The following is a 27,046-nucleotide window of genomic DNA, read 5'->3' on the forward strand; positions in this document are numbered from 1 at the left end:
AGTTACAAGGCAGAGTTCTGCCACTTTTGGATTCTATTCATGAACATTCTTGGTGGAGCATTTGTGGAATGAGTTGGGCTCAATCTCTCCTGATGATGTCTGAAAAAATGTCAAAGGCTTCCTTGCATAGGGCAGATTTCAGGGGATTCTTGAATGCATGTATGTGAATTTACATAACACAAAACTAGCGCCAAACCCATAGAGAGAATTATGAGGAACGGGGTTCAGTAGATCAATTAGAGAGTGGGTTGATTGGATGGAGGCAGGCTAACAGGTGAACTCTGCGGGTAGGTGTCTAATTGTTGGTGATAGGATAAATAGAGGATGTGGCAGGCGAAGCTACTTTGGCTACGGTTTAAAGAAACAGAGTTGTCAATAATATGGTAGGTAGTGTAGTAGATTCAGCTGGGTGCACATTGTAATTGAGAATAGTAGGTCCCTTAACAATTACAGTTTTTCCTCTGCATGTTTTGTTCTTGAATCTGAAATGAATGGTTAATTTAGAATTCTCAAACCATGGTCTTGGATGCAAACAGCCTGTCATCCTTTACAAGAGTCATGACATCTAATATGGATTTGACCATTTAGAGTTTAGTGGATAGGGTACCCTGCCACAAAGTTGGAGGTGTACCCTGTCCATCGAACTGACTGTCTGTCCTCTCTATTTAGAGTTGGATCAACAGCCAAAATAAGGCCAATGAAGGTCTCCTTGGTGAAAAACCTTAGACCAATAATCCAACGGATTTCTGGCCATTATTCTAAATATATCAGACTATTCGTGCTATTGAGAGCAAGCAATCTTGCACATTCATTTCCGTGTTTGTGATCACCAGGAATTGCCTGGTGGCCCCAACAGAATTTTTTTTAAATTAACCCCATACCCTGGGAGAAAATTCCCAGAGTGTTTGGGCTATTAGTCTTTCGTTTTTCAAATACAAACTCCCTCTTTGGGAGTTAGTTTTAGAAAAAAGGGTAGCTGAGTGGCCAGCTGAAATATGGCGGCAGCTCAGCAGATTTACAATGTCTTCAAAGTGGCCATCATAGTGGCAGTGGCACCTCTGAGTGCACTGAGGTCTGCACCAGGCAAGGAGAGATCTCTAAATATGGCTGGCGGTATTCTGACAGATTGGATCAATGTATCACCCTGCTGGTAGATGGCAGGCAACCCACCATAACTCCTAATAACCCCCAAAGAATGGGCCACTTAAAAAGCAATACAAACCTCTAGAGGTTTCTGAGCCAAGTAGCCAGACTCTGCTTGAACTAGAAGAAGTTAGTTAATAACACTCTGCTTTAAATGCTCCCCAAATTTGCTGATATTTATTTCACTTTTTCATTGCCCCCCTCGAACACTATATTTTATCTTTTTCCATAAAGGCAATACCAGAGACTTAACGTTGTTGTTTATTTATATGCTAAGGAGCACCATTGTTGAAATATGATTTGAAAGTTGAAACTAATCAAGGCAACTACCATTTGTTTTTGAAAAGCAAAGGTGCTGATCATGTTAGACACTAATTTTTCCTTGTTTTTTGGGTGGGGGTGTATCTTCCAGCTCTTGTGATCCTGGGAAACAGCACATGTTGCCAATGGAACAGTTTGAACCATCGAGAGCATATTTGATCAGTGAGGTGGCTATGGTACTGGTGAATTGTTAACATGCTTCTGATAGTAAGAATTAAATCCATTTAAGGAGAATGTCTGACATTTATGACTTATAAGAAGCTCATTGCCCACTGTGTCATAGGCAGCCAAAAGGTCATGAAAGATTAAAAGGTCAGGTTGTCATCTAATAAGAGACACCAAGAGATCACCTCTGATGTCAGTTAAAGCAGAATCTGTGCTTGTAAAAGGTCACAATTTTGACTGACAATCTTGGAGTAGGCTCTTAATTTCATTAAATTAAAATGTTTATTTTCCACTTAGTCCCAGAACTGGTGGATGCCCTTGCCTTACAAGACTGCACTCAGGAATAGGATTTGGAATCTAAGATAATTTTTTAATCAACTGTTGGTTTCTTCAGCAACAGATGTGTTTGTTAGTGTTGCACTATGTCCTGCTAGAGAGATGCATTCATTGATCCCAATGTAGCTAAAGTGTTGTTCTGCTCTTTAATGAACCTGCTATGCACTGTGCGACAAGGGAGTAGAGGTTGTTATTTTTACAAAGCCTCAGTGGTACAAACTATTGGCTGTCTTAACAAGAACTATTACTTTCTTCTGATGGACTACTGTTTCAACTGTTCTAGTAATGTTGGTGTACGGAGTGTATAAAAGCTGAGTCACAGCTGATCCACACTTCTTTCTGGTGGAATCATGGATCAGAATTGTTTGAAGAACTTCCAGAGTTAAAGCTGTGATAGCTTCTTCAGCTTCTTTCATGGCATTGGGCCTAAGGGCCTCAGGGCTGAGGTGTTTGAGTGTTGAGTGGAGAGACTGATTGATTGTGTTTTATTTTATCAATACATTTTCTCACCAAGAGGTGGAGACCAGATGGTTGAGTCCTATATTTGCCCAATATCACTTGCCTGCAGTGAGGAAAATCCATAAAGAAGATTGTGTTGCTGTTCATTAGATCAGAGAATGGTTGAACAAACCTCAGCTAGTGATGCTGTTAGGGAAGGTTGTGGTATGTGAGGAAATTCATCTCATATTGTAAAGTTATCCAACATTTGCCCTTTATGTACCTTGTCTTTGGAAATCCTTGGAGAACTTAAACTTGCACAGTTGACACTGTTCCCATTCTCTGTACCAAAGGTGTACCATTTAATTATGGTTTTACAGGTTTCTACACAGCCTATGACATCCTTGTGCTATTTTAAAGGATCAGAGTTGGAAATTGATTTTTCCTCCTGCACTTTTAATATTTGCTGCGTATAGCAGCATGAGTTACCACAGCAAAATCTATGGGTTCTTAGTTAATAAATCTCTGATTCACTTCATAGAAGTATTCATTCTGGTCTTCATGGTGGTGGCAGCTCTCTCCCTAACAATTTAAAGAGTAGTTTTGGAAAAAAAGCTTCATTTAGTTTTGTGGGGTTTAACTGCTCAATTATAATGTTCACTCATATATTGCTGTAATTCAATCAACTACACCATCCAAAACTATGTCCTGTTTCGAACAGCAGCAGCCATATGTGAATGGAACTTTTGGCCCTTCACAGGATGGTCTGCATATTTACCCCAGGTAGTGACCTCCTTGTAGTCAGTGAGATCAAATGATCCTGCTGCTCCAACCTCAAAATGAGGGGATCCCATTGCTCTGACCACAAAATGGGTTCATTTAGAAGGTAAAGTGGCATCATTAAGCATCTACGATATGATTACTTTTACCTACTTCAGGCTCTATTGTGCTACACCTTGCTTACCATGCTGGAATGAGTGATCCAATAATCGTCCCTTTTAGAGTTGCAGAGATCGAAGGAGTCCAAGCTCTTGTGTGTCTTGCTGTACACAGAAAAAGGAGATTTGAATATGTTAGCTCATGTTTTGTAGCAGTTGTACAAAGCTTATAAAGTGCAACTAAGTCATAGAATTATCAAATAGAGCTACCTACACAGACAAACTCTCTAAAAACAGCACCTGGCAATGTAATGTTATAAAAAAGAGCCAAACATACAGTATTAGAAATGCATTTAAATTTTGCATGAAATGACAAAATTAAAATTCAACAATGTAAAATCATTGTAAATTATATTGAATATATGCTCGAAGTGTACCTTATGCGAGAGCAAACAACTCAGTGTGAAGCATCTAAACACACACAATAATTCAGAGCAAGATACACACTAATGTAAATAAAAAACAACAGGTGCAAATAGTGTTTGACTCGGAGTACATAAAAGCAGATTTGAAATGAGTACAAATTGCACTCACCCCTGTATTTGAGCACCCTGTTACCATCAGTTCTTACCCAGGCCCTCATTATGAGTGGTCAATTAATGCTCCTTTGTTAGGATTTGGATGAGTGTGTGCTCCATAAGGGATGGAGGGCCCATGAGACCAAGACAATTTTATGCCAATACTAAAGATGAATTTTAAAGGTCAATTTACGTTACTTAGCCAGTCATTGAGAGTAGGCAGAGTGTGCGGAAACTATATTAGATTTATGCTCATTTTCTTTTCCACCCCTCCAAATTCGCAGTTAGGCAACCTTATTTAGAGGTGGAGGATAGTTTCTACTAGTAGAGCCTTAGGGGCATATTTATGAAAGCGTTGCTCAACCCTTCCGCCACACTATGGGGCGCAAGAGCTACACAACTCAAATTTGATCTATCAATCTGTGCAAGGCCACCTTGCATGGCCCTGCATGGCATGATAAATCCAGAGTCTTACAATACATCGTTACGCTACCCTGCCTCAGGGTGCCAATCTATGGGTGGAGTGTGGCTGTTCCCATGCTTCCACTCATAGATTTTGGTGCATTTCCATATTTACAGTTACTGGTAAACCTGGGAAGGCATTGAAATGTTACACATCCCCATTTGAAGTGTTATGATAAAAAATATCTTTATTCCTTCTTGTTTATTCCTCTTTCTCTGTGTGCTGCTTTCTGCAGCACACACAAAAACGGGGAAATGCCTCAGGGGACATCATGAATAGAACCACTCACGCACTCACTCATACCCCAATAGAGCCTCTCTTATTACCACAGAAACACACATACAACCACTCACATACTCATTCACAGTCTCATACCAGTTTTGATATACCCACTCACTCCTCCATAGAGGTACTCACACCCACACACTCACTAGTACAGCCATTCACACAACCATTCACTCATCCATACTGCCACTCATATGAGTCACTCACATGAACAGTCACTCACATAGCCACTCGCTCACACATACAACTACTCACACACCCACTAATTTACACACACAGTCACTCACTCACACCCTCACTCATCCATACAGCCGCTCACTCTTACAAGCACTCACACACCCACATAATCACTTACACACCCATTCACACATCCATACAAGCACTCACACATCAGCTCACTCACCCATACAGCCATTCACACACCCACTCACTCATCCATACAGCCATTTACACACCCAGTTGTGAATGCTGCAACAAGGCTCATTAGGACCTCTTCTGTTGTAATCATGTACTTCTTTTCAGATTCTTGTATCTCTTTCGCCTAGAGAGTGTGAAGTTTTACACTCACGCAGAATTCTTATTATCTTGTCTATCTCTAGTATATAGAGTTGAATTATTATTGTTAATGATATCGTTGCTGTCATTACCTCTATCGGTGCTGGCAGTGAAAATTGATATGGTTTTATTTACCACGGTCTTGCTCAAAGTTTAATGTCTAAAATCAGCAATCAAATACTATAAAAATCCAGGTATCTGATCGTTAATTCAAAGGGCTTCACGATGAGAACTATGAAGCTAGAAGCTGATCCGGTTTGCAGCATCAACTATCCTGAGTCGGAGCTGTTCGATGAGCCGAGAACTGCTGATCATTCTTATGCAAGAGGTGTGATTCAGAATGGCAGTGAAACCCATCTTAGGAAACTTGTGGGCATATTTACAGTGAAGTGGCGGAGCACGGAGTTAGCCTCCTTGGCTTACCGCTGCGCTCCGCCATTTCAGAAACAATATGGTGCAGCCCTGCATTTTCCCCTGTGCTGGTGCTAAATTTAGCAGCCTAGCGCTCACGCAAGCACCCATGCACCATAGTGCAAGGGTGTCGCGTTGAGTGGGAGATTGTTAATGTGCATGAAGGCCTCCCTTCTTGCACATAAACAATCAATAAATGGTGTTTTATAAATTATATGTGTGCTGCGTAATGCTGCACACATAGAAGTTGCAAAACGTCTTTTTTTAAAAATGTTTATGTGCAGAAAAGGTCATCTTCCTGCACATAAACAATCAATGGCCTTTTGCTGTTTCTATGTGTGCAGCATAAAGCAGCACACATGAAAACAGCAAAAACTAGGATAAATGTATCCTCCTTTTGCATATTTAAGACCAGGTTTTCCCTGGTCTTAATTTTGGTGCTGCCTTCTATTTACACACCCTTGTAAATAGGGGTCAGCATCAAAATCAATGGGTATTGCAGTGGAATGCCCACCGCAACACACATTGCTATCCCCTTCCACGCCAAGTACAGCTTGAAAGGGTGCCTTATTGTACAAGGCCGCCTTAAGCCACATTAAGTGGCTTAACGCTGCCTTGTAAATAAGGCAAAGCCCCTATCGTCACCACAGTGTCACTAAAAGTGACGTTGTAAATATGCCCCTTGATTTATAAGCTATTTAATGCTAATGTTTAGCATAGCCCTTAGAAGCAGCGATAGGGTGTTAGGATGCTAGGAACTTGCTAGCCATGTTAGGAATGTTCATATTTTTATTTGCTGGCTATGACATATACACCTGCATTCTTGTTCTCTCTCTGCTTGGTTACTGTTAATGCTTGATGCACTAGACTTGAGTTTTAGAACATTTTAAATGTTCATCTTCTGGATGTTGGTGCTATTATTGAGGGTTTGTAATTGCACTGCGTCCCTGAACTCATCTAGTGGGACTGAACGTGACCAGGAAACACCTCCTACACAGTACTGCTCAGTGAGTGGACTTGAATATAGACTGCAGTCCAGCTGGATTTCTAATTCATAATGCTGCATTGAACTGAACCCTTGCACCAGGGGTTGGAAATTTGACCTTTGCTGCTTTATTGTGGCAACAGATCATGACACAGTCCAGTGCAAACTGCAAAGTCAGGTCCTCAAGCAACCCAATGTTATGGTTTGGATAGTAATTGACATTGTTAGCGAGTGACATGGTTTGGTTTCAATGCCTGAGCCTTCTGTTGGAGGACAGTTTGCTGTGGTCGAGGAATTGGACAGACCTCTTTCCTGTGCATGTGGAGCTTACTCATCATTCAAGAAGCTGCTCTTACATTCCTGTTGGCTGTTTCATGCCCTCAGGAGAGGCACACTGCACCAAGAGCGGTTTAGGCCTGATGAATATCATCAGTCGGTGCAGCTTGGATTCAATGGCAAGTGAGGAAGGGATATCTGAGCATATGGATTCTTACGATCACTTGTCTGCTCTGCATGCTCTGTCGTTCTGTACTGTGTAATCATGTGCAACCAGAGTACTCAAGGTCTCCGCGAGATGGTCAAAGCGGCCTGTGTAAACAGGATAGTGTCAGAATACTGGGAATATATAAAAGAATGAAAGGTAATAGTCTGCAATGACAGCAACCCTTGGACTGGAAGGAAAAGAAAGATTAAAGCCGAAAGTTAAAGAAGGAGGAATAGAACTGAAGGAAGGAAGAACTTTTCTATTACAGGACTGGGAGGATGGCAGAGAGATACTACAAGAGTGGGAGGAGACTGACAAGGGCGTGGAATAACGAGAGAGAAGGTGATGTGAAGATGAGAAAGAGCCGATCTAGCGGGAAGTGTGGAAACAAGTGACTCGGAAAGACAGTACCTGATTTCTTTGACCGGGACCCTGACGAGAAATCAAGAGATAAATTGGTGAGGGGTTCGTGTTAAGGAGTCCACAGATATAGCGGGATTGGAGCAGGGTTGGATTGGGATAAAAATTGGCCTGGGCACGCAACCAAAATGTGGCCCTCATTTTGTATATTGCCTTTCCTCAAAACACTGCTTCGAAGTTTTATAAAAAGAGGGTGTGCGGGGGAGGGGGGGGGGGTCTCTGACAGAGGCATTTTTTCTTAACTTTAATTGGCTAAAATAAATGCACATTTTGGTTCACACTAATCAGACACCTGGAAAGAAGTGAGGCCACCTGCTCAGGTCCCCTGGCCTGCTCAATATACATACATAAATGGGCCGGCCCAGCAAGAGAAACAAAGGGAGTGACATCTGCCCGTTGATAAAAGGGAGGTAAAGGACGCCCATCTGCCTCCAGAAAGGACACTCAGTCACCCACTGGGCCGCTGGCGGCATCTGAACACAGACACCTCTCAACTCGCCTTCCGCCCCCAGGCTGCCCAAAAAAGCAGCACACAGCTGAAATTCGGATAGTGGTCCCTGGCTGCCTTACCAATTGAATCCTGGACTGGAGACCTCCGGGCTTAGAGAAGCTTACAGAGATGCGCATGCCAAACTTGCAGCAGTCAGGGAAACAGAACTGGGAGGAGCGGGAGCTACCGGGAGAAGCACTCGATTCCGCCGCGCTCCAGGAGGGGCGTGGCCGAGCCAGGAGCATGATCAACACTTCGTATGGCTGGGGTAGAGGCGGCCAGACTGGGCAGTGGTGTGGGGAAGGCTGAGTAAGTAAAGTACAGACTGATACGTCACAATGACAGAAGAGCGACGATTATTATATACTTTTTTGGTGCGCCAATATTTGGTTTTCTTCTTTCTTTCCTTTGAAATTAGTTTGAGTTTCATGTTTAGTATGAGGCAAGGGGATAGATAGAATTATACTGGGCAAAGGATTTATATATATATATATTTTTCTTTTTTTTTCTTTTAAGCAAACCTTCTGAAACATAATCAAAATCAATTCATAGTAAGGAAAGACCTGGCAGGGAGGGCAGGACAAAGGAAACAATAAAGGACTAGAGAGTAAAGACCAGTCTTTCTGAAAGTGACAGAGGACTAGATAGTGCTTACTGAGGAATTGTTGGAGTGAAATACAAGATAGAATAAAGAGGGAGATGAACAATAGCTTTACCCCAGGACACAATACGTACCTCTGGCTCTCTCTCCTCGGCTGCCAGCAGGTTAGCCTGAAAAGAAGAAGAGCGAGAAAAAGACATAACAATGGTTTTGCGCTACGACAACTAAATCAATGACAATACCGATTGATAAACAAACTGCGATGTACTATAGACTACTTCCCCTACAACTATTACATTGTAAAGAATAACCAAGCAGAATAAAAGAGAGTTCACTTATACTTACACAGTCCAGACTCTAACTAAAGACTGTACAACCTGACCGATGGATTGGATGCAATAACTGTGAATGTTCTCCTCAAATTATTTCCTGTGTAAAATATGATTTCAGTGCTGCCCCCCCTTACTGTCTGAAGAGCTGTGTACATTGCCAATGAATGTTGGCTCTCAAGATTCCATGGGTTCTGTCAATGCTTATTAGATGTGAGAGTGATGAAGATCTTACAAGAATTCTCAGCATCTTCACATGACCACCTGACGTGGCGGCCATCCTCGCACCCGTGTGGTACAATTGCTACCCCCCAGCCACAAGGCCTGGCCTGGCTTCATTGGTCAATGGGCGCAGTCTGGTTCACTCCTCTCTCTGCCCTCATTGGGACCCTCGTTGACAAGCAAGACTGCAAAACCTGCAATACATACCCGCAATTCTGAAGCACGACTATCACCCAGCCTTGACTCCCGAGTTTCTGCAGGAGAAAAAGAAAAGACAGAGTTTGACCAATACACTCTCACCTGGTCCCGACACACACAGAATTACATCAGTGTTCCTGCAGTAATCCAACAGAAGCACATACTTATGTTTAAAGGCTACTACCTGATTTTCTTGCTAAAGGTAAATTCGAAGGTACTTGGTTTAATGTCTCATTTTGTAACCATGCTGAAAATGGTTCACAGAAGGAGTAAACGCTCAAGGACGATACAAAAAACCAAAGGGGCAGATTTATTAGCCCCCTTGCGCCACTTTTGTGCCGCTGTTGCATAACTTCTGTGATGTAGAGGCGTCGTAAACCATGCACCACATTGCACCCTATTTACAACGTGACGCATCTAGGGAGATGCATCATGTTGTAAAGCCCTGCGCTACATGAAACCTGCGTCAGGTTTCACGTGGGCATTTTGGCGCGGGGTGAGGGGTTCTGGCGCAGTAAAGCCTCGGTAAAGTGCCTGAGTGAAATCTACAAAATTCCAATCAGTCACTTTTCTGACACCGCTGCATCAAAACATTGCGCCTGCTTGAAGCAGGCATAATGCGTGATGCACCACGTTATATATGGGCAGGCCACGAGAATTGCTGGAGTTGCGTCGAGCATGCGACACGACTCCAGCAATGCACCACCCGTCTGACGGGAGATGCGCAACACATCTCTTTATCCTTGCGCCACGATGCACCGCATAGTAAATGCGGCGCATCTGTGGTGGCGCAAGGGTAAACTTGCGTGACGCATCTTACCTGGCGCATCCCTGCCGATTTGCAGGGATGCGAAAGTCATCATAATTCTGCCCCTAAGTTCTTAGGATTTTCTTGAGATGGGATAAAGTCAACCTAACCTGGAACCCTGGAATATTAACATGGATAAGCTAAACGTATGCACTGATTGCCAATGGATAAGTCAAACTATTCCTAGAAGAACAGGGCTGTAAAGTTCATGTACCGATATTGTGTCACTATTTACAGCATTACATTTTTGTGCAGCAACTGAGAGAAAGGCTGTCAAGAAGACACCAACCCACTAAGGCAAAGCATTAATAATGGTCGTCAGAAGGTAGACATTTATTCACCAGTCAATCTACTCCCATTCACACTTTTCTACTGGGTTTTACATGTACCCTACAGAACAGTAAAGCCTCGTAAACCAAACGTGTCGGCATGCACAGTCAAGTTACTGGACTATTCAAAAGCACCGGACTATAGGAGCCTTCGAAAGTCCAATGTATGGCAAGTTAAAGTATCCTACCTTTTGGCTTCGTACTGATACAGGGTACATTTAATAATTTCCTATAAGAAGGGGGGAATCAAGGATGGGAAACGGGGACGTGTGGTGGTGAACAGTAAAAAAAAAAGGGGGTGGGGGGGAGTGTGATAGTAGGGAACCTTCCCAACTTTCAGGTGTCCATTATCTTTTGTTCTGAGAATGTCTTTTGGCTAATTGCAGACAAGTGTTCTTGAGCCTAAACACGGGTTCCCCCAATAAATCCCATGGGTAAGGCTGTATATCAGATTCCTCATAGTCCATTTGTACCAGGTTATATGGAGTAGTCCAGGGGCCTCTAATGAACACACTCCACAGCTCTGGAAATGTCTCCAGTCGATCATTCAGCCTGGCATCGGTGAGGTCACAGACTGCAGTTTTATACATTTCCTTGAGCCAGGAGTCATAGGATGGACAGATGTTAGTGCACCAGAATCTTAGGATACAGATTGTTGCTGTTGCCAGTGCCATAGTATGCCATCTGTATTGTTGATTGGGGATGTCCGGGCATTGGGTGGAGTCATGGGGTTTGTGCAATCATATTGGTCACAGATGTCCAATAGTGAGTTAATATAGGGCATTCCCACTGGAAATTAACAATGTCTCAGTCCAGGGGCCCAAACCGCGTACATGTCACTTTTGGAAGCAGTAATGATTGCTGTAGTTGAAAGGGTATCCAATGCCATTGATGAAGTATTTTAAAATAGTTTAATTAAGGTCTGGCTTCCCTGATATGGCCATCATGTGTGGCCTATAGTTTTGCCAATCCTCATCTGAATATGTTATACATGGCCTGTTTGACCACCAGGATTTCAAGGAGGGACTCCTGGTGTGAAGTATTGATAGTCTGTCAGTATTTGATAGAGAACAGACACCACCCCTTTGTGTATAACCAGTTTTTTCAAGTGGTCCAGGACAGGAGACGCCTCCCAGTATTACTGAGATAGGTGGAGCTAATACTTTCCGTAAACAATGTTGTATTCTCTGGTAGTCCCAGAAATATTGTGAAGGTAGGTTAAATTGGGCCTGTCCTTCAGCAAAGGATTCGCATGTTTGGTCTATAAGCAAGCCAGCTATAGAACAGACACCATTAGTGCTTGGGGCATTCCATAAGGGCTCTTTACCGTCTATCAGCATGAATGCCTTACACCAATAGAGGCCAGAAAATGAAGTGTGAGATGTATTTTCAGGAGTGTATGAGCTTTTCTCCAGGCATAGGTCATGGTGGCCAAGCCTGGATGGGAAGAGAGGAGGCAGTCAGGGACACCAGTGTAGAGCATTCTAGGTCCACTTATGCATCCATTCAGGGCCGTTTCCATTGCAACTCATTTCTGGGTGTCCAGGGAGGTGTGTAGGATGTAACAGAGGTCCATGAGTTCTGATGCCTGCCAGTAACGTGTGATGCTGGGGAATCTAATGCCACCTTTTACAGTTGATACAGTTTGGCAAGTTTGAACTTGGCTTTTGCCCAGATTCTCATAGTAAGGTTGTGAGTGAATCATCATTGCCCAACATCAGTAGGATAGGGACGAGGAGAAGGATCATTAAAAAGTGTTATTTATGTCTAGGTGACACATTCATTTTGATCATTTGGGTCTTGGCCCATAGGGAGAGGCTTGCAGGACCCAAAAGTGAAAGTTTGCTTTGATGTTCACGTGTAAGGATGTTGGTCAGTTCCGGGGAGATCAGAGTACCCAAGTATTTCAGGATGTCAGGGGTTTATGAAAATGTGATGCCTTCTAAGAACAGTGGTGGGCAGGTAAAGAGTCAAATGCATGCCTTCAAATTTATACCAGTTCACTTTGTATCTCGATATGCTTGAGAAGCTGGCGATCAATTCCATCATGGCATCCAGCAAGAAGGTCGGGTTGAGAAGAGTGACCGGGATGTCATCAGCATTTAATGATATTTTATTAATCCCTCCTGTGATTGGTATGCTTTGTATTTCTCGCGAGTTTCAAATGGTGATCACCATGGGATCCAGGGCAAAGATAACCTACAGGGGAGAGAGGGGATAGCCTATTCTGGAACCCCTGTGAATAGTGAAGGATGTAAAGATGTAGCCGTGAAAATCCACCCTTACCTTTTGGTGACTGTAAACTTTATGGACCGAAGCTAAGAACGATGGGCCTATACCTACCTGTTGTAGTATGTGGAACATATAGTCCCAATCAACCTTTTGAATGCCATTTTAAGCATTAAGAGAGATTAGTCATTTTTCATCTTTATCACTGCACACCTGCAGGAAATGTGGGAGAGGGCTCAGAGATGCGACATGGAGGAGTAGTGGGGAACAAATACCACATGATCTCATATTACTAAAGTGAGAGTAACTTGCTGTAGTCGTTTTTCCAGTAGTTAGCCCAAGATTTTGGTTTTGGCATTAAGAAGAAAAGTTGGTCTGTAGTTTGCACAGTGCAATGGGTCCTTGCCAGGTTTGGTGATAACAGTAATTATTGCAATATTGACCTATGTTAACAGTCTGGGTGGGGTGTGTTTCCAAAAAGAACGTACAAAGCATGGGCACTAGAAGGTCCTTTTGCATCTTATAATATTCAGAGTGGTACCAGTTTCTGCCAGGGGACTTGTTGTATGGTAGGTCCCCAATAATCTCTGTGATTTTGCCCTCAGTAATGGCGGCCTCAATTTTTCAGTGTTGCAGTGGAGTAAATCTAGGGGGTGCGTTTTGCATCAGGAAAATGTCTATGTCAACGGGTGTTTTTGTGATGTTTGAGGTGCATCAGGGTGCATAGTATGCTCCAAAGGGCACCAGAATATCTAGTGGCTGTGTGCGGGGTGTGCCATCTGCATGGAGGTTGGCAGGTATAGTGTGGGATGCCTCTTGTTGGCAGGCCTATAGGGCTCAAATTTGCTTAGTTCTGTCCTACCTCTCTTTGTGGCACTGCTTCCGATGGAAAAGGCCAGTTTCTGCTCTAGTAATGTAAAGTGAGCTAAGACTTTTTTTTATCCTGCACCAAGGCTTCCTATGTAGTCTCTGTGGGAGTGGAGGAGTATTGAGTCTTGAGAGTATGGCTGACTTGTTCCAGTTTGCGTTGCAACTGGAGTGCCTTGCATTTCCTTGGGCAGCAGCCTACATTGTGCCATCCCTGACTGTCACTTTCTTGGCTGCCCAATGGTCACTCAGGTAACCCATTGTCTCCAATTGTGGCCCAGGCATGCCTGGAGGTGGCCATGGAAGCATCTTTAATCAATGGGCATTTTGTAGTGGGAGAACTTTAGCCTCCATTGCACTGGAGGAGGTTGCAGCACCCCCAGATTAAGCCATGCTTTTACTGCATCATGGTCAGGCACCCCTGAATTGATAATAGCAGCTTCTGTCAAGTGGGATAACAGTGGTGGGAACAACAGGAAAGAGTCACCGAGTGGGCAAACCATTTTATATTTAGTTGCGGGTGGGCGAGCAAGCAGGTCAGAGGAGGAGTGGTTTTCCCACTGTTGAGTGCACAAAGACTGTTTGGATGGCCCTCTGGGGCAACCCAAACCAGTCACGCACACTCTGCCCTTCTCCATGTAGGCTGCAATGATGCCTACATGGAGAACATTGCCTCCCCATAAGGACCTGGTTGGGCGGCGTCCCCACCAATCACAACGCTTCTTGCAGCATTGTGATTGGCTTTGGGGAGGGTCCGGAGGGAGCTTGGCTGCCTGCTTCCTGGTATTGCCAGAGGCAGGAGAATAGGAGAGCAGGAGCCGAGAAGACAGCATGCCAAGGTCAAATAAGGAAAAATACAGACATATAGCTAAAATATTGTAGTCTGAATTGATGGCCATTCGCCTCACATGTCCATAAGGAAATGTTTGGACGTACACCTTGATGCACATAATCTATGCCAGACATTCCTATACTTATGTCAGAAATTCTATTCCCTTTAGCAGCCTTCTTCCACGACAAGATCGCCAACATTCACAACAGCTTCGGCCCACCAACCACGAACCCCACCACCGAACCGATGCCCCCCACCGCCACCCTCCGCACCTGGACCCCAGTCAGCACCGAAGACACAACACGCACAATGAACACCATCCACTCCGGATCCCCTACGGACCCCTGCCCACACCACATCTTCAACACGGCCGACCACATCATCGCACCCCACCTCCGCGACATCATCAACGCCTCCTTCAACACCACCACCTTCCCGGAGTGCTGGAAACACGCCGAGATCAGTGCCCTGCTGAAGAAACTAACAGCAGACCCCTCTGACCTCAAGAACTACCGCCCCATCTCGCTCCTCCCGTTTCCTGCCAAAGTCATCGAGAAGACCGTCAACAGACAGCTAGCCGCCTTCCTCGAGACCAATGGATCCCTCGACCACTCGCAATCCGGCTTCCGAGCCAACCACAGCATGGAGACCGCCCTCATCGCAGCCACAGTCGACATCAGATCCCTAATGGACAACGGGGAAACTGCGGCCCTCATCCTCCTGGACCTCTCCGCAGCGTTCGACACTGTCTGCCACCGCACCCTGGTACAGCGCCTGAACAACACCGGCATCCAGGAGAAGGCCCTGGAGTGGATCACCTCATTCCTCGCCGGAAGAACCCAGAGAGTCAGCCTCCCCCCGTTCCGGTCAGCGGCCACCGAAGTCATCTGCGGCGTTCCACAAGGGTCATCGCTCAGCCCCACCCTCTTCAACGTTTACATGAGCCCCCTCGCAACCATCGCACGTCAACACAACCTCAAGATCATCACCTACGCCGACGACATCCAGCTGATCCTCTCCCTCACCAGCGACCCGGACGCCGCCAGAGCCAGCCTACACGAAGGGAGGAAAGACGTCGCCGAATGGATGAAGAACAGCCGCCTGAAACTGAACTCAATCAAGAAGGAGGTCCTCATAACTTTGTAAACACTCCTGAGGCGGAAGCCGGGAGGTCTGTTTGTTACTGCTTTTAAAAACTTTGTTTTCGTTGTGTTTTTAATTGAGCACTTGCACCCTGAGCACCCTCTGACCTGCTAGCCGCTGGGAATTCGCGAAGCGAAGCTCTGCTGTCCCTAGCGTTGCTGCAGGGAGGAAACGCGCTGATACCTTCGCGCGCCCGATACCGCAGACACGCCCACTCGTGAGGCCACGCCTACTTAGGCCACGCCCCTTTCCCCGCCTATATAGTCGCGCTGATTGACAAGCGCGCCATAACTTTGTAAACACTCCTGAGGCGGAAGCCGGGAGGTCTGTTTGTTACTGCTTTTAAAAACGTTGTTTTCGTTGTGTTTTTAATTGAGCACTTGCACCCTGAGCACCCTCTGACATGCTAGCCGCTGGGAATTCGCGAAGCTCAGCTCTGCTGTCCCTAGCGTTGCTGCAGGGAGGAAACGCGCTGATACCTTCGCGCGCCCGATACCGCAGACACGCCCACTCGTGAGGCCACGCCTACTTAGGTCACGCCCCTTTCCCCGCCTATATAGTCGCGCTGATTGACAAGCGCGCCATAACTTTGTAAACACTCCTGAGGCGGAAGCCGGGAGGTCTGTTTGTTACTGCTTTTAAAAACTTAGTTTTCGTTGTGTTTTTAATTGAGCACTTGCACCCTGAGCACCCTCTGACCTGCTAGCCGCTGGGAATTCGCGAAGCTCAGCTCTGCTGTCCCTAGCGTTGCTGCAGGGAGGAAACACGCTGATACCTTCGTGCGCCCGATACCGCAGACACGCCTACTCGTGAGGCCACGCCTACTTAGGCCACGCCCCTTTCCCCGCCTATATAGTCGCGCTGATTGACAAGCGCGCCATAACTTTGTAAACACTCCTGAGGCGGAAGCCGGGAGGTCTGTTTGTTACTGCTTTTAAAAACTTTGTTTTCGTTGTGTTTTTAATTGAGCACTTGCACCCTGAGCACCCTCTGACCTGCTAGCCGCTGGGAATTCGCGAAGCTCAGCTCTGCTGTCCCTAGTGTTGCTGCAGGGAGGAAACGCGCTGATACCTTCGCGCGCCCGATACCGCAGACACGCCCACTCGTGAGGCCACGCCTCTCCGCCCTCTATCAATGTGCCCTTTCCGGACGCGCAGCGGGCGAGCGCAGCGGGCGCGCCGGCATCGCGCCAAAGTCGAGCCTAAGTCTAGCCCGTCTGCGCCCATCCGCGATCGTACGCGGTCCAGGGCCATACCTCATGCCCCCCGAAACGACCACATACGGTGGAGCAAGCAGGAATTATTTGCCTTACGTCGTACGGTCACCGTGTCATGCATGCACAAGCTACATGTAGAAAACACTGCAGGCTGTGAACACTGCCAATTCCACTATGTCCTTGACAAGAACCCGACCACCAGCGACCACATTATACACTGTGGACTACTCAACGTGCGTTCACTAAGGAAACATAAGTTGGACCTACATGATCTTCTCTCTGAGACTAAATGGGACCTTATGTTCCTTACAGAAACATGGCTAGATAGTGAGTCTACAGCCGATGCCCTTGAGGCATTACCAGTGGGATACACTATACATAGACAAGACAGACCCACTGGTAGAGGAGGAGGCATCGCAATTGTAGCCCGTGAAAGTCTGCAATGCCAATTTGAAAGTGCCCCTATCCTGGACAGCGAGGCTGGGAAATTCACTATTAAAGTGAACAACAGCTACACGCTAAAGGGCATGCTAATTTACAGACCCCCTGGTCCCATTGCCAAGTTTGAGGAAAGTCTAATAGAAGGTATCATGGAGACTGTTTTATGCAACAAGAAATTTCTGGTACTTGGTGATCTCAACTTGCATCTCAACAACCCATCAAATAGTACAAGCACGAACTTCAGCCAGGCATTAGGTGCTCTCCAGCTGACTCAAATTGTGAACGGCCCAACACATCAGTTGGGTCACCAATTTGGACCCCATATTTGCAAATTGGGAGGAAGTAGAATCCAAACCCCCTATTCCTATCCCCTGGTCGGATCATTACTTAGTTCCCTTTACCATTCGGATCCCTGGATATAGACCTCCGCAGCCGGCTTTGCTATATCATCTTAGGCGTAACTGGGCCACCTTTTCCCAGCGTAAATTCTGCGAGGCACTGGTTAAAGGGGGAAGCCCGGGGGGGGCTGACGCAGACTCAGCCAACACTAATCTGTGCACACGTATCACTGAGGCACTTGATTGCACGGCTCCTCTTCAAAAAATCAAAAAAACTAATTCCGGGGGCCGTGTACAAAAAACAGCTCCATGGTTCAACGATGAACTTAGATCCTTGAAATCCGCACTGAAGAAACTCGAAAGAGAATGGCGCAAGACCTTCTCTAAAGAATCCAGAGCCACCTACCTGACCGAGAGGCGACTCTACCACGGTCAAATTAGAAAGTGCAAAACTGCATACTACACGCTTAGGGTTAGTGAAGCCAGTAATTCTACTAAAGAGCTGTTCTCGCTATACAAAACCCTCTCGAGCGGGAATTCATCCAGTGTCCCAGATGACTGTTCCCCCGACGCTTGCAATAAAATCGCCAATTTTTTTTCCGAGAAAATAGCAACAATATACGCAGCGTTCCCATCACAACCCAGAGCGGGTGCAGAATTCATCGAAAGCCCCAGGGAATGGAGCAACAGAATTAGACTGACCCACTTTGCTATCCCTCCACCTGAAGACCTCGTAAAAATCTGCAAATCCGTGAAGTCGGGTTCTCCTCGAGACCCCACTACACCTAAGCGCCTGGCAGACAGCCTAGTGGTATTAGAACCCTATATCAGGCACCTACTTAATACATCTTTTAGTAGCTCCACTGTACCTAAAGACTGGAAAAAGGCGGTGGTCCTACCCCTTAGGAAAAAACCGACCATCAGTTTCGAGAAACTTGAGAATCTTCGCCCTATCTCTCTTCTCCCCTACTTGGCCAAAGTAGCCGAAAAACTGGTCAACTCACAACTGATGGACTTCGTCGAAAAAGCGGCATTACTGCACAAGACACAATTCGGTTTCCGTCCCCGCCATTCCACAGAATCCGCACTCTTAACTGCAGCGGAGGCTCTTCGTCAGGGGGCGGATGAGGGTCATACTATGGCCCTCATCCTATTGGACTTGAGTGCAGCATTCGACACTGTAGCTCACGTCAACTTGCTACAGTGTTTAAATGATGGGGGAATATCTGAAGCTGCACTCTTATGGATCCAATCCTTCCTGACTGGAAGAAGCTTCCAAGTCCGCCTGGGCGACCATTACTCGAGAGCCATGGGTCTGGGACAGGGCGTTCCCCAAGGATCGTCCCTGAGCCCAACCTTGTTCAATCTTTACATCTCCCCAGTGGCTTCGATTGCCGCGAGTCATGGTCTGGAAATCGTGTCATACGCAGACGTCACGCAACTGGTCATCTCCCTATCGCGAGAACCCGGACTTGCTTCAAGTAGTTTTAAGGCCTGCATGCAAGATCTTGCTACATGGATGTCTACCAACTGCCTTAAACTAAACGGAAGCAAGACAGAGGTGCTCGTGGTGGGGGGGAGCCCCTCCGCTTGGTCGTCGGCGTGGTGGCCCCCTTGTCTGGGGGAGGCTCCGGTGCCTCGTCAGGAGGTCAAGAACCTTGGTATATGGTTTGATGCTGATATGTCTTTTGGTCCCCAAATAAACCGAGTAGCGGGTGTCTGTTTCAGCGTCTTAAAAATCTTACACAAGGTCCTTGCCCTCCTCCCCATGTCCGCCCGGAAAACGCTGGTACATGCCCTTGTGACATCACGCCTGGACTATGGCAACCTACTTTATCTAGGTGCCACCTGTAAGGCAGTAAAACGCCTCCAGGTATTACAGAATGCGGCAGCCCGCCTCATCTTAAAACTCCCCAAAAGATCAGACTCCAAAGCTGCTCTTCATAGCCTTCACTGGCTACCAGTAAGACGCAGAGTGGAATTTAAGGCCCTCTGTACATGTCATCGCATTCTTGCGCGAAAAGCGCCAGCACCGCTCCAGAACCTAGCCATCAAGCATGTACCCTTGCGTGCTTTGCGTTCCTCTCACAGAGGTCTATTGGTGGTCTCTAGAATCAGAAAGGCCCGTATGGGTGGACGCTCTTTTCGCCATCTGGCAGCTAAATGCTGGAATGCTCTGCCTCTTAATCTCCGCCTAGACCCTTCGGAATCCAGTTTCCGCAAGAACCTAAAAACTCACCTCTTCTCAAAGTAACTGAACCCCTCCTCTCCTCTGCTCTGAGTTTGCAAATGTAGCGCGGGGACACTCTTTTGCGTAACCAGGCGCTTTATAAACTTTCCTAATAATAATAATCCTGGGATCATCACCCTCCGCCTGGGACGACTCCTGGTGGCCCCCCGCCCTGGGAGCCACCCCCAAGCCAATGGACCACACACGCAACCTAGGCTTCATCCTGGACTCCTCCCTCTCGATGACCAGACAAGTCAACGCCGTCTCGTCTTCATGCTTCAACACCCTGCGCATGCAGAACGGATAAAGAGAGAAAATGAAACTGACACACAAAAACATGAGGTTTGAGTTGTCGAAAAATTGAGAAGGAGGAGTAGTTAACAAAACAAATTTAGAGTGAGATAGTCATGAAGGTAGATGCTGTTTTTCGTGGTGAGAAGTGCTGGCCCTGCCGGGTGCACAATCAGCATGCCACTGCTGCAGCGCTAGTATGATTCACTCTTCTCTCCAAGTGAAGTTATTTTATCTAACGATATGAGACACCTTAAATGGGTAAAAATAATTGAGATGCCTGAACTGCTGGAAAGCACCAAAAATGGTATGGATGGAGCCATAAGCGAGCTAGAGGTCTGTGTAGTAAACTCTTTGGCCCTGGAGCAATCAACTCACATTCACAACAATTTTTTTACCCACTTGCGTACTCATTTCTTCAAGTAGGGTAGAACTAAAAATGCCACAAATAGGAAAGGTGGGCATTAGTTTAATAAAGAGTGTCGAGAAGCACGAGTAGCTTTGGGGGCTGCCATTAAAGTAGGTGAGCCACTAGCTGTTCGAAGCGCCAGGTATTTCTACAGGGCCACCCAAACAAAGGCAAAGAGAATATGGGACGATAAAAGATGGCAGGAACTGAGGGAGGCCTGTGCCATGAAAAATCCCAAACAGCTTTGGAATGTTTACAAATGGGATAGAGGAGGGCAGTCCGGTCAGTCCCAAAATCATGTTTTGCAGACGTACTGGGTGAACCACTTCAAACCCCAATATCCGCACGTGTAGTTGAAGTTGAGGGTGATATTGCCAGGTTACTTTATCAGGATAAGGCCTTTAGTAGGGTGGAGGTTGAAGCGGCAATAATCTCCATAACTGCAGGAAAGGCGCCAGGCCCCGACGGTATCCCAGGGGACCTATTCCTCCATGATAAGGAAAGATGGTGCTGATATATCCTGTTGTTGACTAATGCCATCGCCCAGGGAGCTCCAGTCCCAGCATCCTGGAAAGGAGCAGAAATTAGTCTGGTTTTTAAAAAAGGGGACAAATCATGCCCAGGGAACTATAGCCCCATTAGTTTAATTGATTGTCTACAGAAGGTAATGGGGCGACTAGTGCTTAATAAAATACAAGAGTGGATTGATGAGTTTTAGGTTTTATCGCTACTGCAAGCTGGGTTCAGGGCATTTATAAGCACCATTGATCAAGTGTTTAGGTTTACCTTGCTCTACTGGAAGAGGGCGACGCTGGGCAAGGGTAGTCTGTATGCCGCTTTCGTTGATCTCAAATCAGCATTTGACCTCGTGCCTCAAACCAAATTATGGGGTACTTTACAAGAAATGGCGATGCCACTGGATCTACTTACACTCACTATGAGAGTGCACGAGGAGTAGGACAACAATGCAAAAATTAGATGGGGCATTGAGGGCGAAGTCACCGAATCCTTCCCGGTAGAAAGAAGAGTGCGCCAGGGATGTGTGATGGCGCCGATGCTATTTTCTCTATTCATCAATGGAATAGTATCGTGTTTGAGATCGGTCCCTATGGATGCCCCAACTCTAGCAGGATAAAAAATCGCCATACTAATGTTTGCGGACGACACATTGATTATCTCCAAGACCCCAGGTGGTCTCCAAAGAGCTTTTACAATCTTTGAGGAGTTCTGCATGAAGCGAGGCTTGGAGGTCAATGTGTCGAAAACGAAAGTAATGGCTTTTAATCCGCATAGGGCCTATAAAGGGGGTATTTTAATGAATGATCGGCCACTAGAGCATGTCAAAGAGTTTACTTATTTGGGGGTTAATATCCAGGACGATCTGAAATGGAACCATCAGATTGATTTGGCATCTCTTAAGCACAGGCAATTGTTGGGGTGTTGCATAAGGAACATAATACCTCATACTCAAAGCCAATTAGCCCGGCACTTGAGATTTATAACTTGAAAGTTATTAGCTTAGCCCTCTATGGTTCAGAGCTATGGGGGTGCGAGAACCTTTCTATGCTTTCAATATCGGAAAATAGATTTTTGAGGAAAATCCCCGGGCTACCACAGAGTACCCCAACTTGTCCGTTACTGTATGATCTTGGGAGAACACCTATTGCAGATATAGCCAAATTATGTCCCCTTTTGTATTGACAAAGGCTATGGACTACTCCCGAACTTGATGTGTATGCACATGGGTTTCTTGATGTAATAAAGGCAGATACCTCTCATTGAATAAAATGGCTATGGGCGGTGAGAGAGCGTATAGCAAGTATTGGTATGATTTCATTGTGGAAGGACCCGATAAATGCCAATTTTCCCACCAAAAAAACCCTGAAGGCGAAATATTGGAAAAAGGTTCAGCTTAATATACACAGAACCAGCGATTCGTCCACGTTAACTGGCCATTTCCTGGTAAGTAAATCAACACCCAGTTTGGAGATTTATTGGGACCAAATTACAAAGTCGCTCGCCTGGAAATTATATATCCAGTTTAGAGTGAGCACACTTCCACTAAGAACATTTACTACCAAATGGGATAAACCTATTGATGAAATATGCCGGGTATGCCAGCTTAGTAATTTTTTTATTTTATTTTTATTTTATGTAGTTTGTAGAGCGCGCAGCTACCCCCGAAGGGGTGTCCCGGCGCTAAAATCCAGAGTTACCAAGGGAAAGGGGGAGTGAAGCAGGAGGAGCAGTGGAGAGACTAAAGTCCGGAGAAGAGCCAGGTTTTAAGTTTGGCTCGGAAGATGGATTCAGAGGGACAGAATCTCAGCTCAATTGGAAGGGAGTTCCACAATTTGGCAGCAATGACACTGAACCCTCTGCCACCAGTTCTAGATAATCTAAAACGGGGCGAGATCAGGAGGCGGAGGTCATTAGATCTCAGGGATCTGGTGGAGCGGGATATCGAAACCCGTTTTTTCAGATAAGTAGGTCCGCAGTCGTTAACAGCTCGATAGGTGAGGGTGAGGACCTTGAACTGAATGCGGCTAGCCACTGGAAGCCAGTGGAGTTCCCTCCGATAAGCAGAAACAGATTGACGGTACGGGATATTACCGATCAGTCTGGCTGCAGCATTCTGGACAATCTGCAGCCGGCCTATCAGGTACTGGGGGGCACCAGCATAGAGGCTATTGGCATAGTCCAAGTGGGACGTGATGAGGGCTTGGGTGACTGTACGGCGGGAATCCAGGGGGAGATAGGGAAGGATTTTTCTGATCATGCGCAGTTTCATGAAGCAGGCGGAGGTGACTTTATTAACCTGGGTTTTGCATGACAGGGAGTCGTCAAATTGGAAACCCAGATTCCGAGCCGAGTGAACGGGGGACGGGGCGGGATCAAGCGCCGTGGGCCACCACCAGGAGGAGGGGATGGAGGTTCTCTGATTAAAAAACAGAACCTCTGTTTTGTCTGCATTCAATCTGAGGTGATTCGCGGTCATCCAGACACTGATGTTGTTAAGGCATTGGCGAAAATTGACGAATGCGGAGTCCGAGTGGTCCCTGAAGGAGAACACCAACTGTGTGTCGTCAGCGTAAGAGACCACCCTGACTCCGTAGGACTCCACAACGTCGGCCAAGGGGGCAAGATAGACGTTGAAGAACAGGGGGCTGAGGGCGGAGCCTTGCGGCACCCCACATGACAGAGGTTTTTTCTCAGACTTGAAGGGACGCAACAGTACCCTTTGACTTCTAGATGAGAGGAAGGACTCGATCCAGCTGAAGGCAGTGCCACCAATGCCTATCTGCTTAAGTCGGTCAAGGAGGATGGGGTGAGAGACCGTATCGAATGCTGCGGACAAGTCGAGGAGAACCAGCATGGCCACCTCGCCCCTGTCCACTCATTCTCGAATTGTTTCGGAAACTTCCAGCAGGGCCGTCTCAGTGCTGAATCCGGCTCTGAATCTGGATTGTGATCCATGCAGCAGAGAATGGTTTTCTAGGTATTCCGTGAGTTGCAGCTGTGCGGCTTTTTCCAGGACTTTGGCGGGTTTAGGAAGAAGGGAAATGGGACGATAATTAGCAAAAACAGTGGGATCAGCGTCTGATTTTTTTAGAAGTAATGATTCACTGGCCCATTTATTGTTTGTTTGCGCTGGTTATGATGCTCCACGCCGGGCTTGGCTGACACCAATTTGTAAGCTCCTAGGCACAAGAAGAGCTAGTGAAGCTGGACGAATCCTTTGAATTGATACATCACCAACGTTGGCCATAGCAATGGCAAAATTCTTGGGGTGGTCGTGGGCTAAAAGAGCAAACTCCCTACTTCTCGCTAAGGCTAAGTAAGGTAGTGATTACCTGTACATAATCTAGTTACTATTAAAGAGCCAAAATAACTCAAGAGCCTGTCAATATTAAATACGCTCTGTAATTTGTAAAATAGGAATTTCTCTCCTTTTTAATCAAGTTTTATTATTTAAGATTTTAATGGTTTTTTAGAGCTGAATAGATAATTTTCTTCAATGGTGATGTTGTTTGGCCGCTCAGGCTTTATTCTACACTGTTGCATATGTTTTATTGTTATCACTTATGTTTTTATTTGTTTTTTTGTATGTGCTTTTATGACATAATCTGTCGAATAAAGCTTGTTTGGATATTGGATATTGGATTCACTCTACCCCACATCTCCTTTCCTTGAAAGATGAAAAACTCTGTGGGGTTTCAGTCCTTATAAGGTAGATTGCCTGCACAATGAATACACCTGTGGACTACAACCCTCAAGAAAAAGCTGTGTCTTAAGTAACCGCTGCCTGTGTGAACCCTTTCTTGCTGTCCTGTTCTGACAACTGCTGGTGGTATTAGAGCCCCTGTCTGTCAGCCCAGCACACCCCAGCAGCAGCCTCACTGTACCTGCTTCAGCTGACAGAGCAGGAGCCTTTTGACACTACAGCTCTATTATGGCTTCACCACTGAGGTTCCACAATGAGCTAGAGAGCCAGCATCCTTTAAGATTGATGGAGCACACATGTGGCACCCATTCACGCCATGTTGAGAGAACTGGAGCTGTGGAATTTACTGCATTTCATATGGAGCAGATTACAGGAAATGAGCAAAACAATGGACCTAGTCACATTGTTTGGTACTGGTTAATGGTACCATTCTCTTTGCTCATCTGTTTCCCCAGCACTTCCATTCTCTTTACCACTTCATCCATTTAAAATAAGAATAATACAATTTTGAAGACTAGAGAGGGCATTCTCTGCCTTCAGCTATAATTTATTGGAGTATATTTTTAGGTAAAGGGGAATCTGTTTTCAGAGAAAGCTCATGTTTAAAGTTATATGTCTTGCACTCAAATTGGTGGGTACGGCCTCCACCGGAGGTGGTTTTGTGAAGACCAGCCTTAACCGTCAGCATAGAGAGATTATACATGAAGGAGTAAATAACAGCAATGCCTTTACACAACTCAGGGAGATAGTGTTCTGTACCTAGTTGCAGTCATGGGATGGAGTCAGACCCATTGATCGTGGGGCACTAATAGTCCCCCTCCATACCAGCCCCTCTCCAATCACTTGGCTATTATATCTTTGCCTTTGACCTAGTAGAGCACTCTGCTGCTTTTTGACCACGTTCGTGCTCTGCGAGTACCATAAACACATACACTGATCATGACAGATCATCTCATAAGGTTTGAAAGAGTGAACCGCATAGTTTGTGTTGCCTCATTACCTCCACTTCTGCTATTCGGATGCCTATTCAAACCCCAGTACACTGCGTCGTATTTCACCACACTTGAGGGCATGCATCTGCTGTGCACCTACAACTGCCTTTTCTGAATTTCACACTTTGAATTTTAACCCAACATTTCACAACTCTAGTTGCCATCTATAATTGCCCAATTAAAATCACTTTTAAGAATGAAAAACTGAGAGTTTTTAAAAAAGGTCATACAGTCAATGTCACAATAAGGTCATGATATAGATTTTATTTTTGGAACATGACAGAGCTATTAGCGTAAATCATTTATTAGAGTGTTTAAATGGTATTGTATTTTGCCAGAACATCCCCTGAACATAGTTTTATTTTGCTGACTCTTTCAAAGACCCTCCAGATGTGAGCTACCTTGGAATAAACCCCTTTTGACTCTCAGCTAACAAGAAAGTACCCGTGAGCCACATGGACAAAATGAAGGAATACATTATGTGAGAATAAAACCAAAATCGTATTCTGTGATACTCCCTAATCACCTTAGTGTTCACTTTTCCCCCCAGAAGTTATGGGCCAGCCTACAGTTTTGCCTTGATAACACTTATTTTCAAGTTGGCTGAACTACACAATGTGGATAAATTGATTATACATTACCTTCGGCAGATTCAGCAGGCTGTACATTCAAAAGCATGACTCCAATAATAAGGACCAGAGCCAGGCCATAGAACACCTTCTGAGCCATGGTTTACTGCAGTCTCCTCAATTCAGTCTGTTTGTCAGATTCTGGATGTGGATTGCCTTTCAATACTTTAATGCCACTTTTATATCCTCAGATCTGTTTGTTTAATGGTTTGATATTTTTGCATAAGCATATTCTCTGTCAATTAAGCCACATACTATGGTAGTAAAACTAGTCAGCAGTTGTATGGTACATTGCCAAACAGGATGATGTATTTTACTATGGTTGCCGATGGACCCTTCTGGCACTCATTTTAGGGCACCAGGACTCTTGATCCTGATTAACTGCTTTTTGGCAGGTTATTTGTGCTGTGTAAACTGTGCAAGACAGTTGCAGCCCTCTTTAAACAACACTAATGGGATGTCAGGCTTTGCTGCCAGTGAGAGAGCGGGACAGAATATTGAAATTATATGATTGTGAATGTAGTGAGTCAAGGCTCTATATGCGGTGGGTGCGCAGCAAAAACAACTTTAAAATGGGCCACAACCAAGCCGTATCTTTCGGATCTTTAACTTTAAAAGCAAACACAATGATTTCTTTCTTAACAATGAGTAAATCAAACCTTCAAGCAATCCACGTCAATGATTCATTCACTGTTAATTTCACACATTTTACTTCACGTTGAACTGTGTACATGTCCCTATTTCCTAAGAGCGTTTTATTCACCTAAG

General features: G+C 45.6%; 1 long non-coding RNA gene across 1 annotated transcript in view; it reads right to left on the reverse strand.

Moving 5' to 3' along the window:
• LOC146801674 (uncharacterized) overlaps positions 1–26,432 on the reverse strand; it is a 28,204-nt gene extending 1,772 nt beyond the window's left edge. The window contains exons 1-4 of the long non-coding RNA XR_014967636.1: positions 26,291–26,432; positions 9,312–9,358; positions 8,688–8,723; positions 3,368–3,446 (exon numbers count right to left, since the gene is read on the reverse strand). This is a non-coding gene — a long non-coding RNA (uncharacterized LOC146801674). The remainder of the gene's footprint in view (positions 1–3,367; positions 3,447–8,687; positions 8,724–9,311; positions 9,359–26,290) is intronic.
• Between the last annotated feature and the right edge of the window lie 614 nt (positions 26,433–27,046).

This window comes from Triturus cristatus, chromosome 8 (genome assembly GCF_964204655.1).
Source record: "Triturus cristatus chromosome 8, aTriCri1.1, whole genome shotgun sequence".
Classification (NCBI taxonomy): Eukaryota; Metazoa; Chordata; class Amphibia; order Caudata; family Salamandridae; genus Triturus; species Triturus cristatus.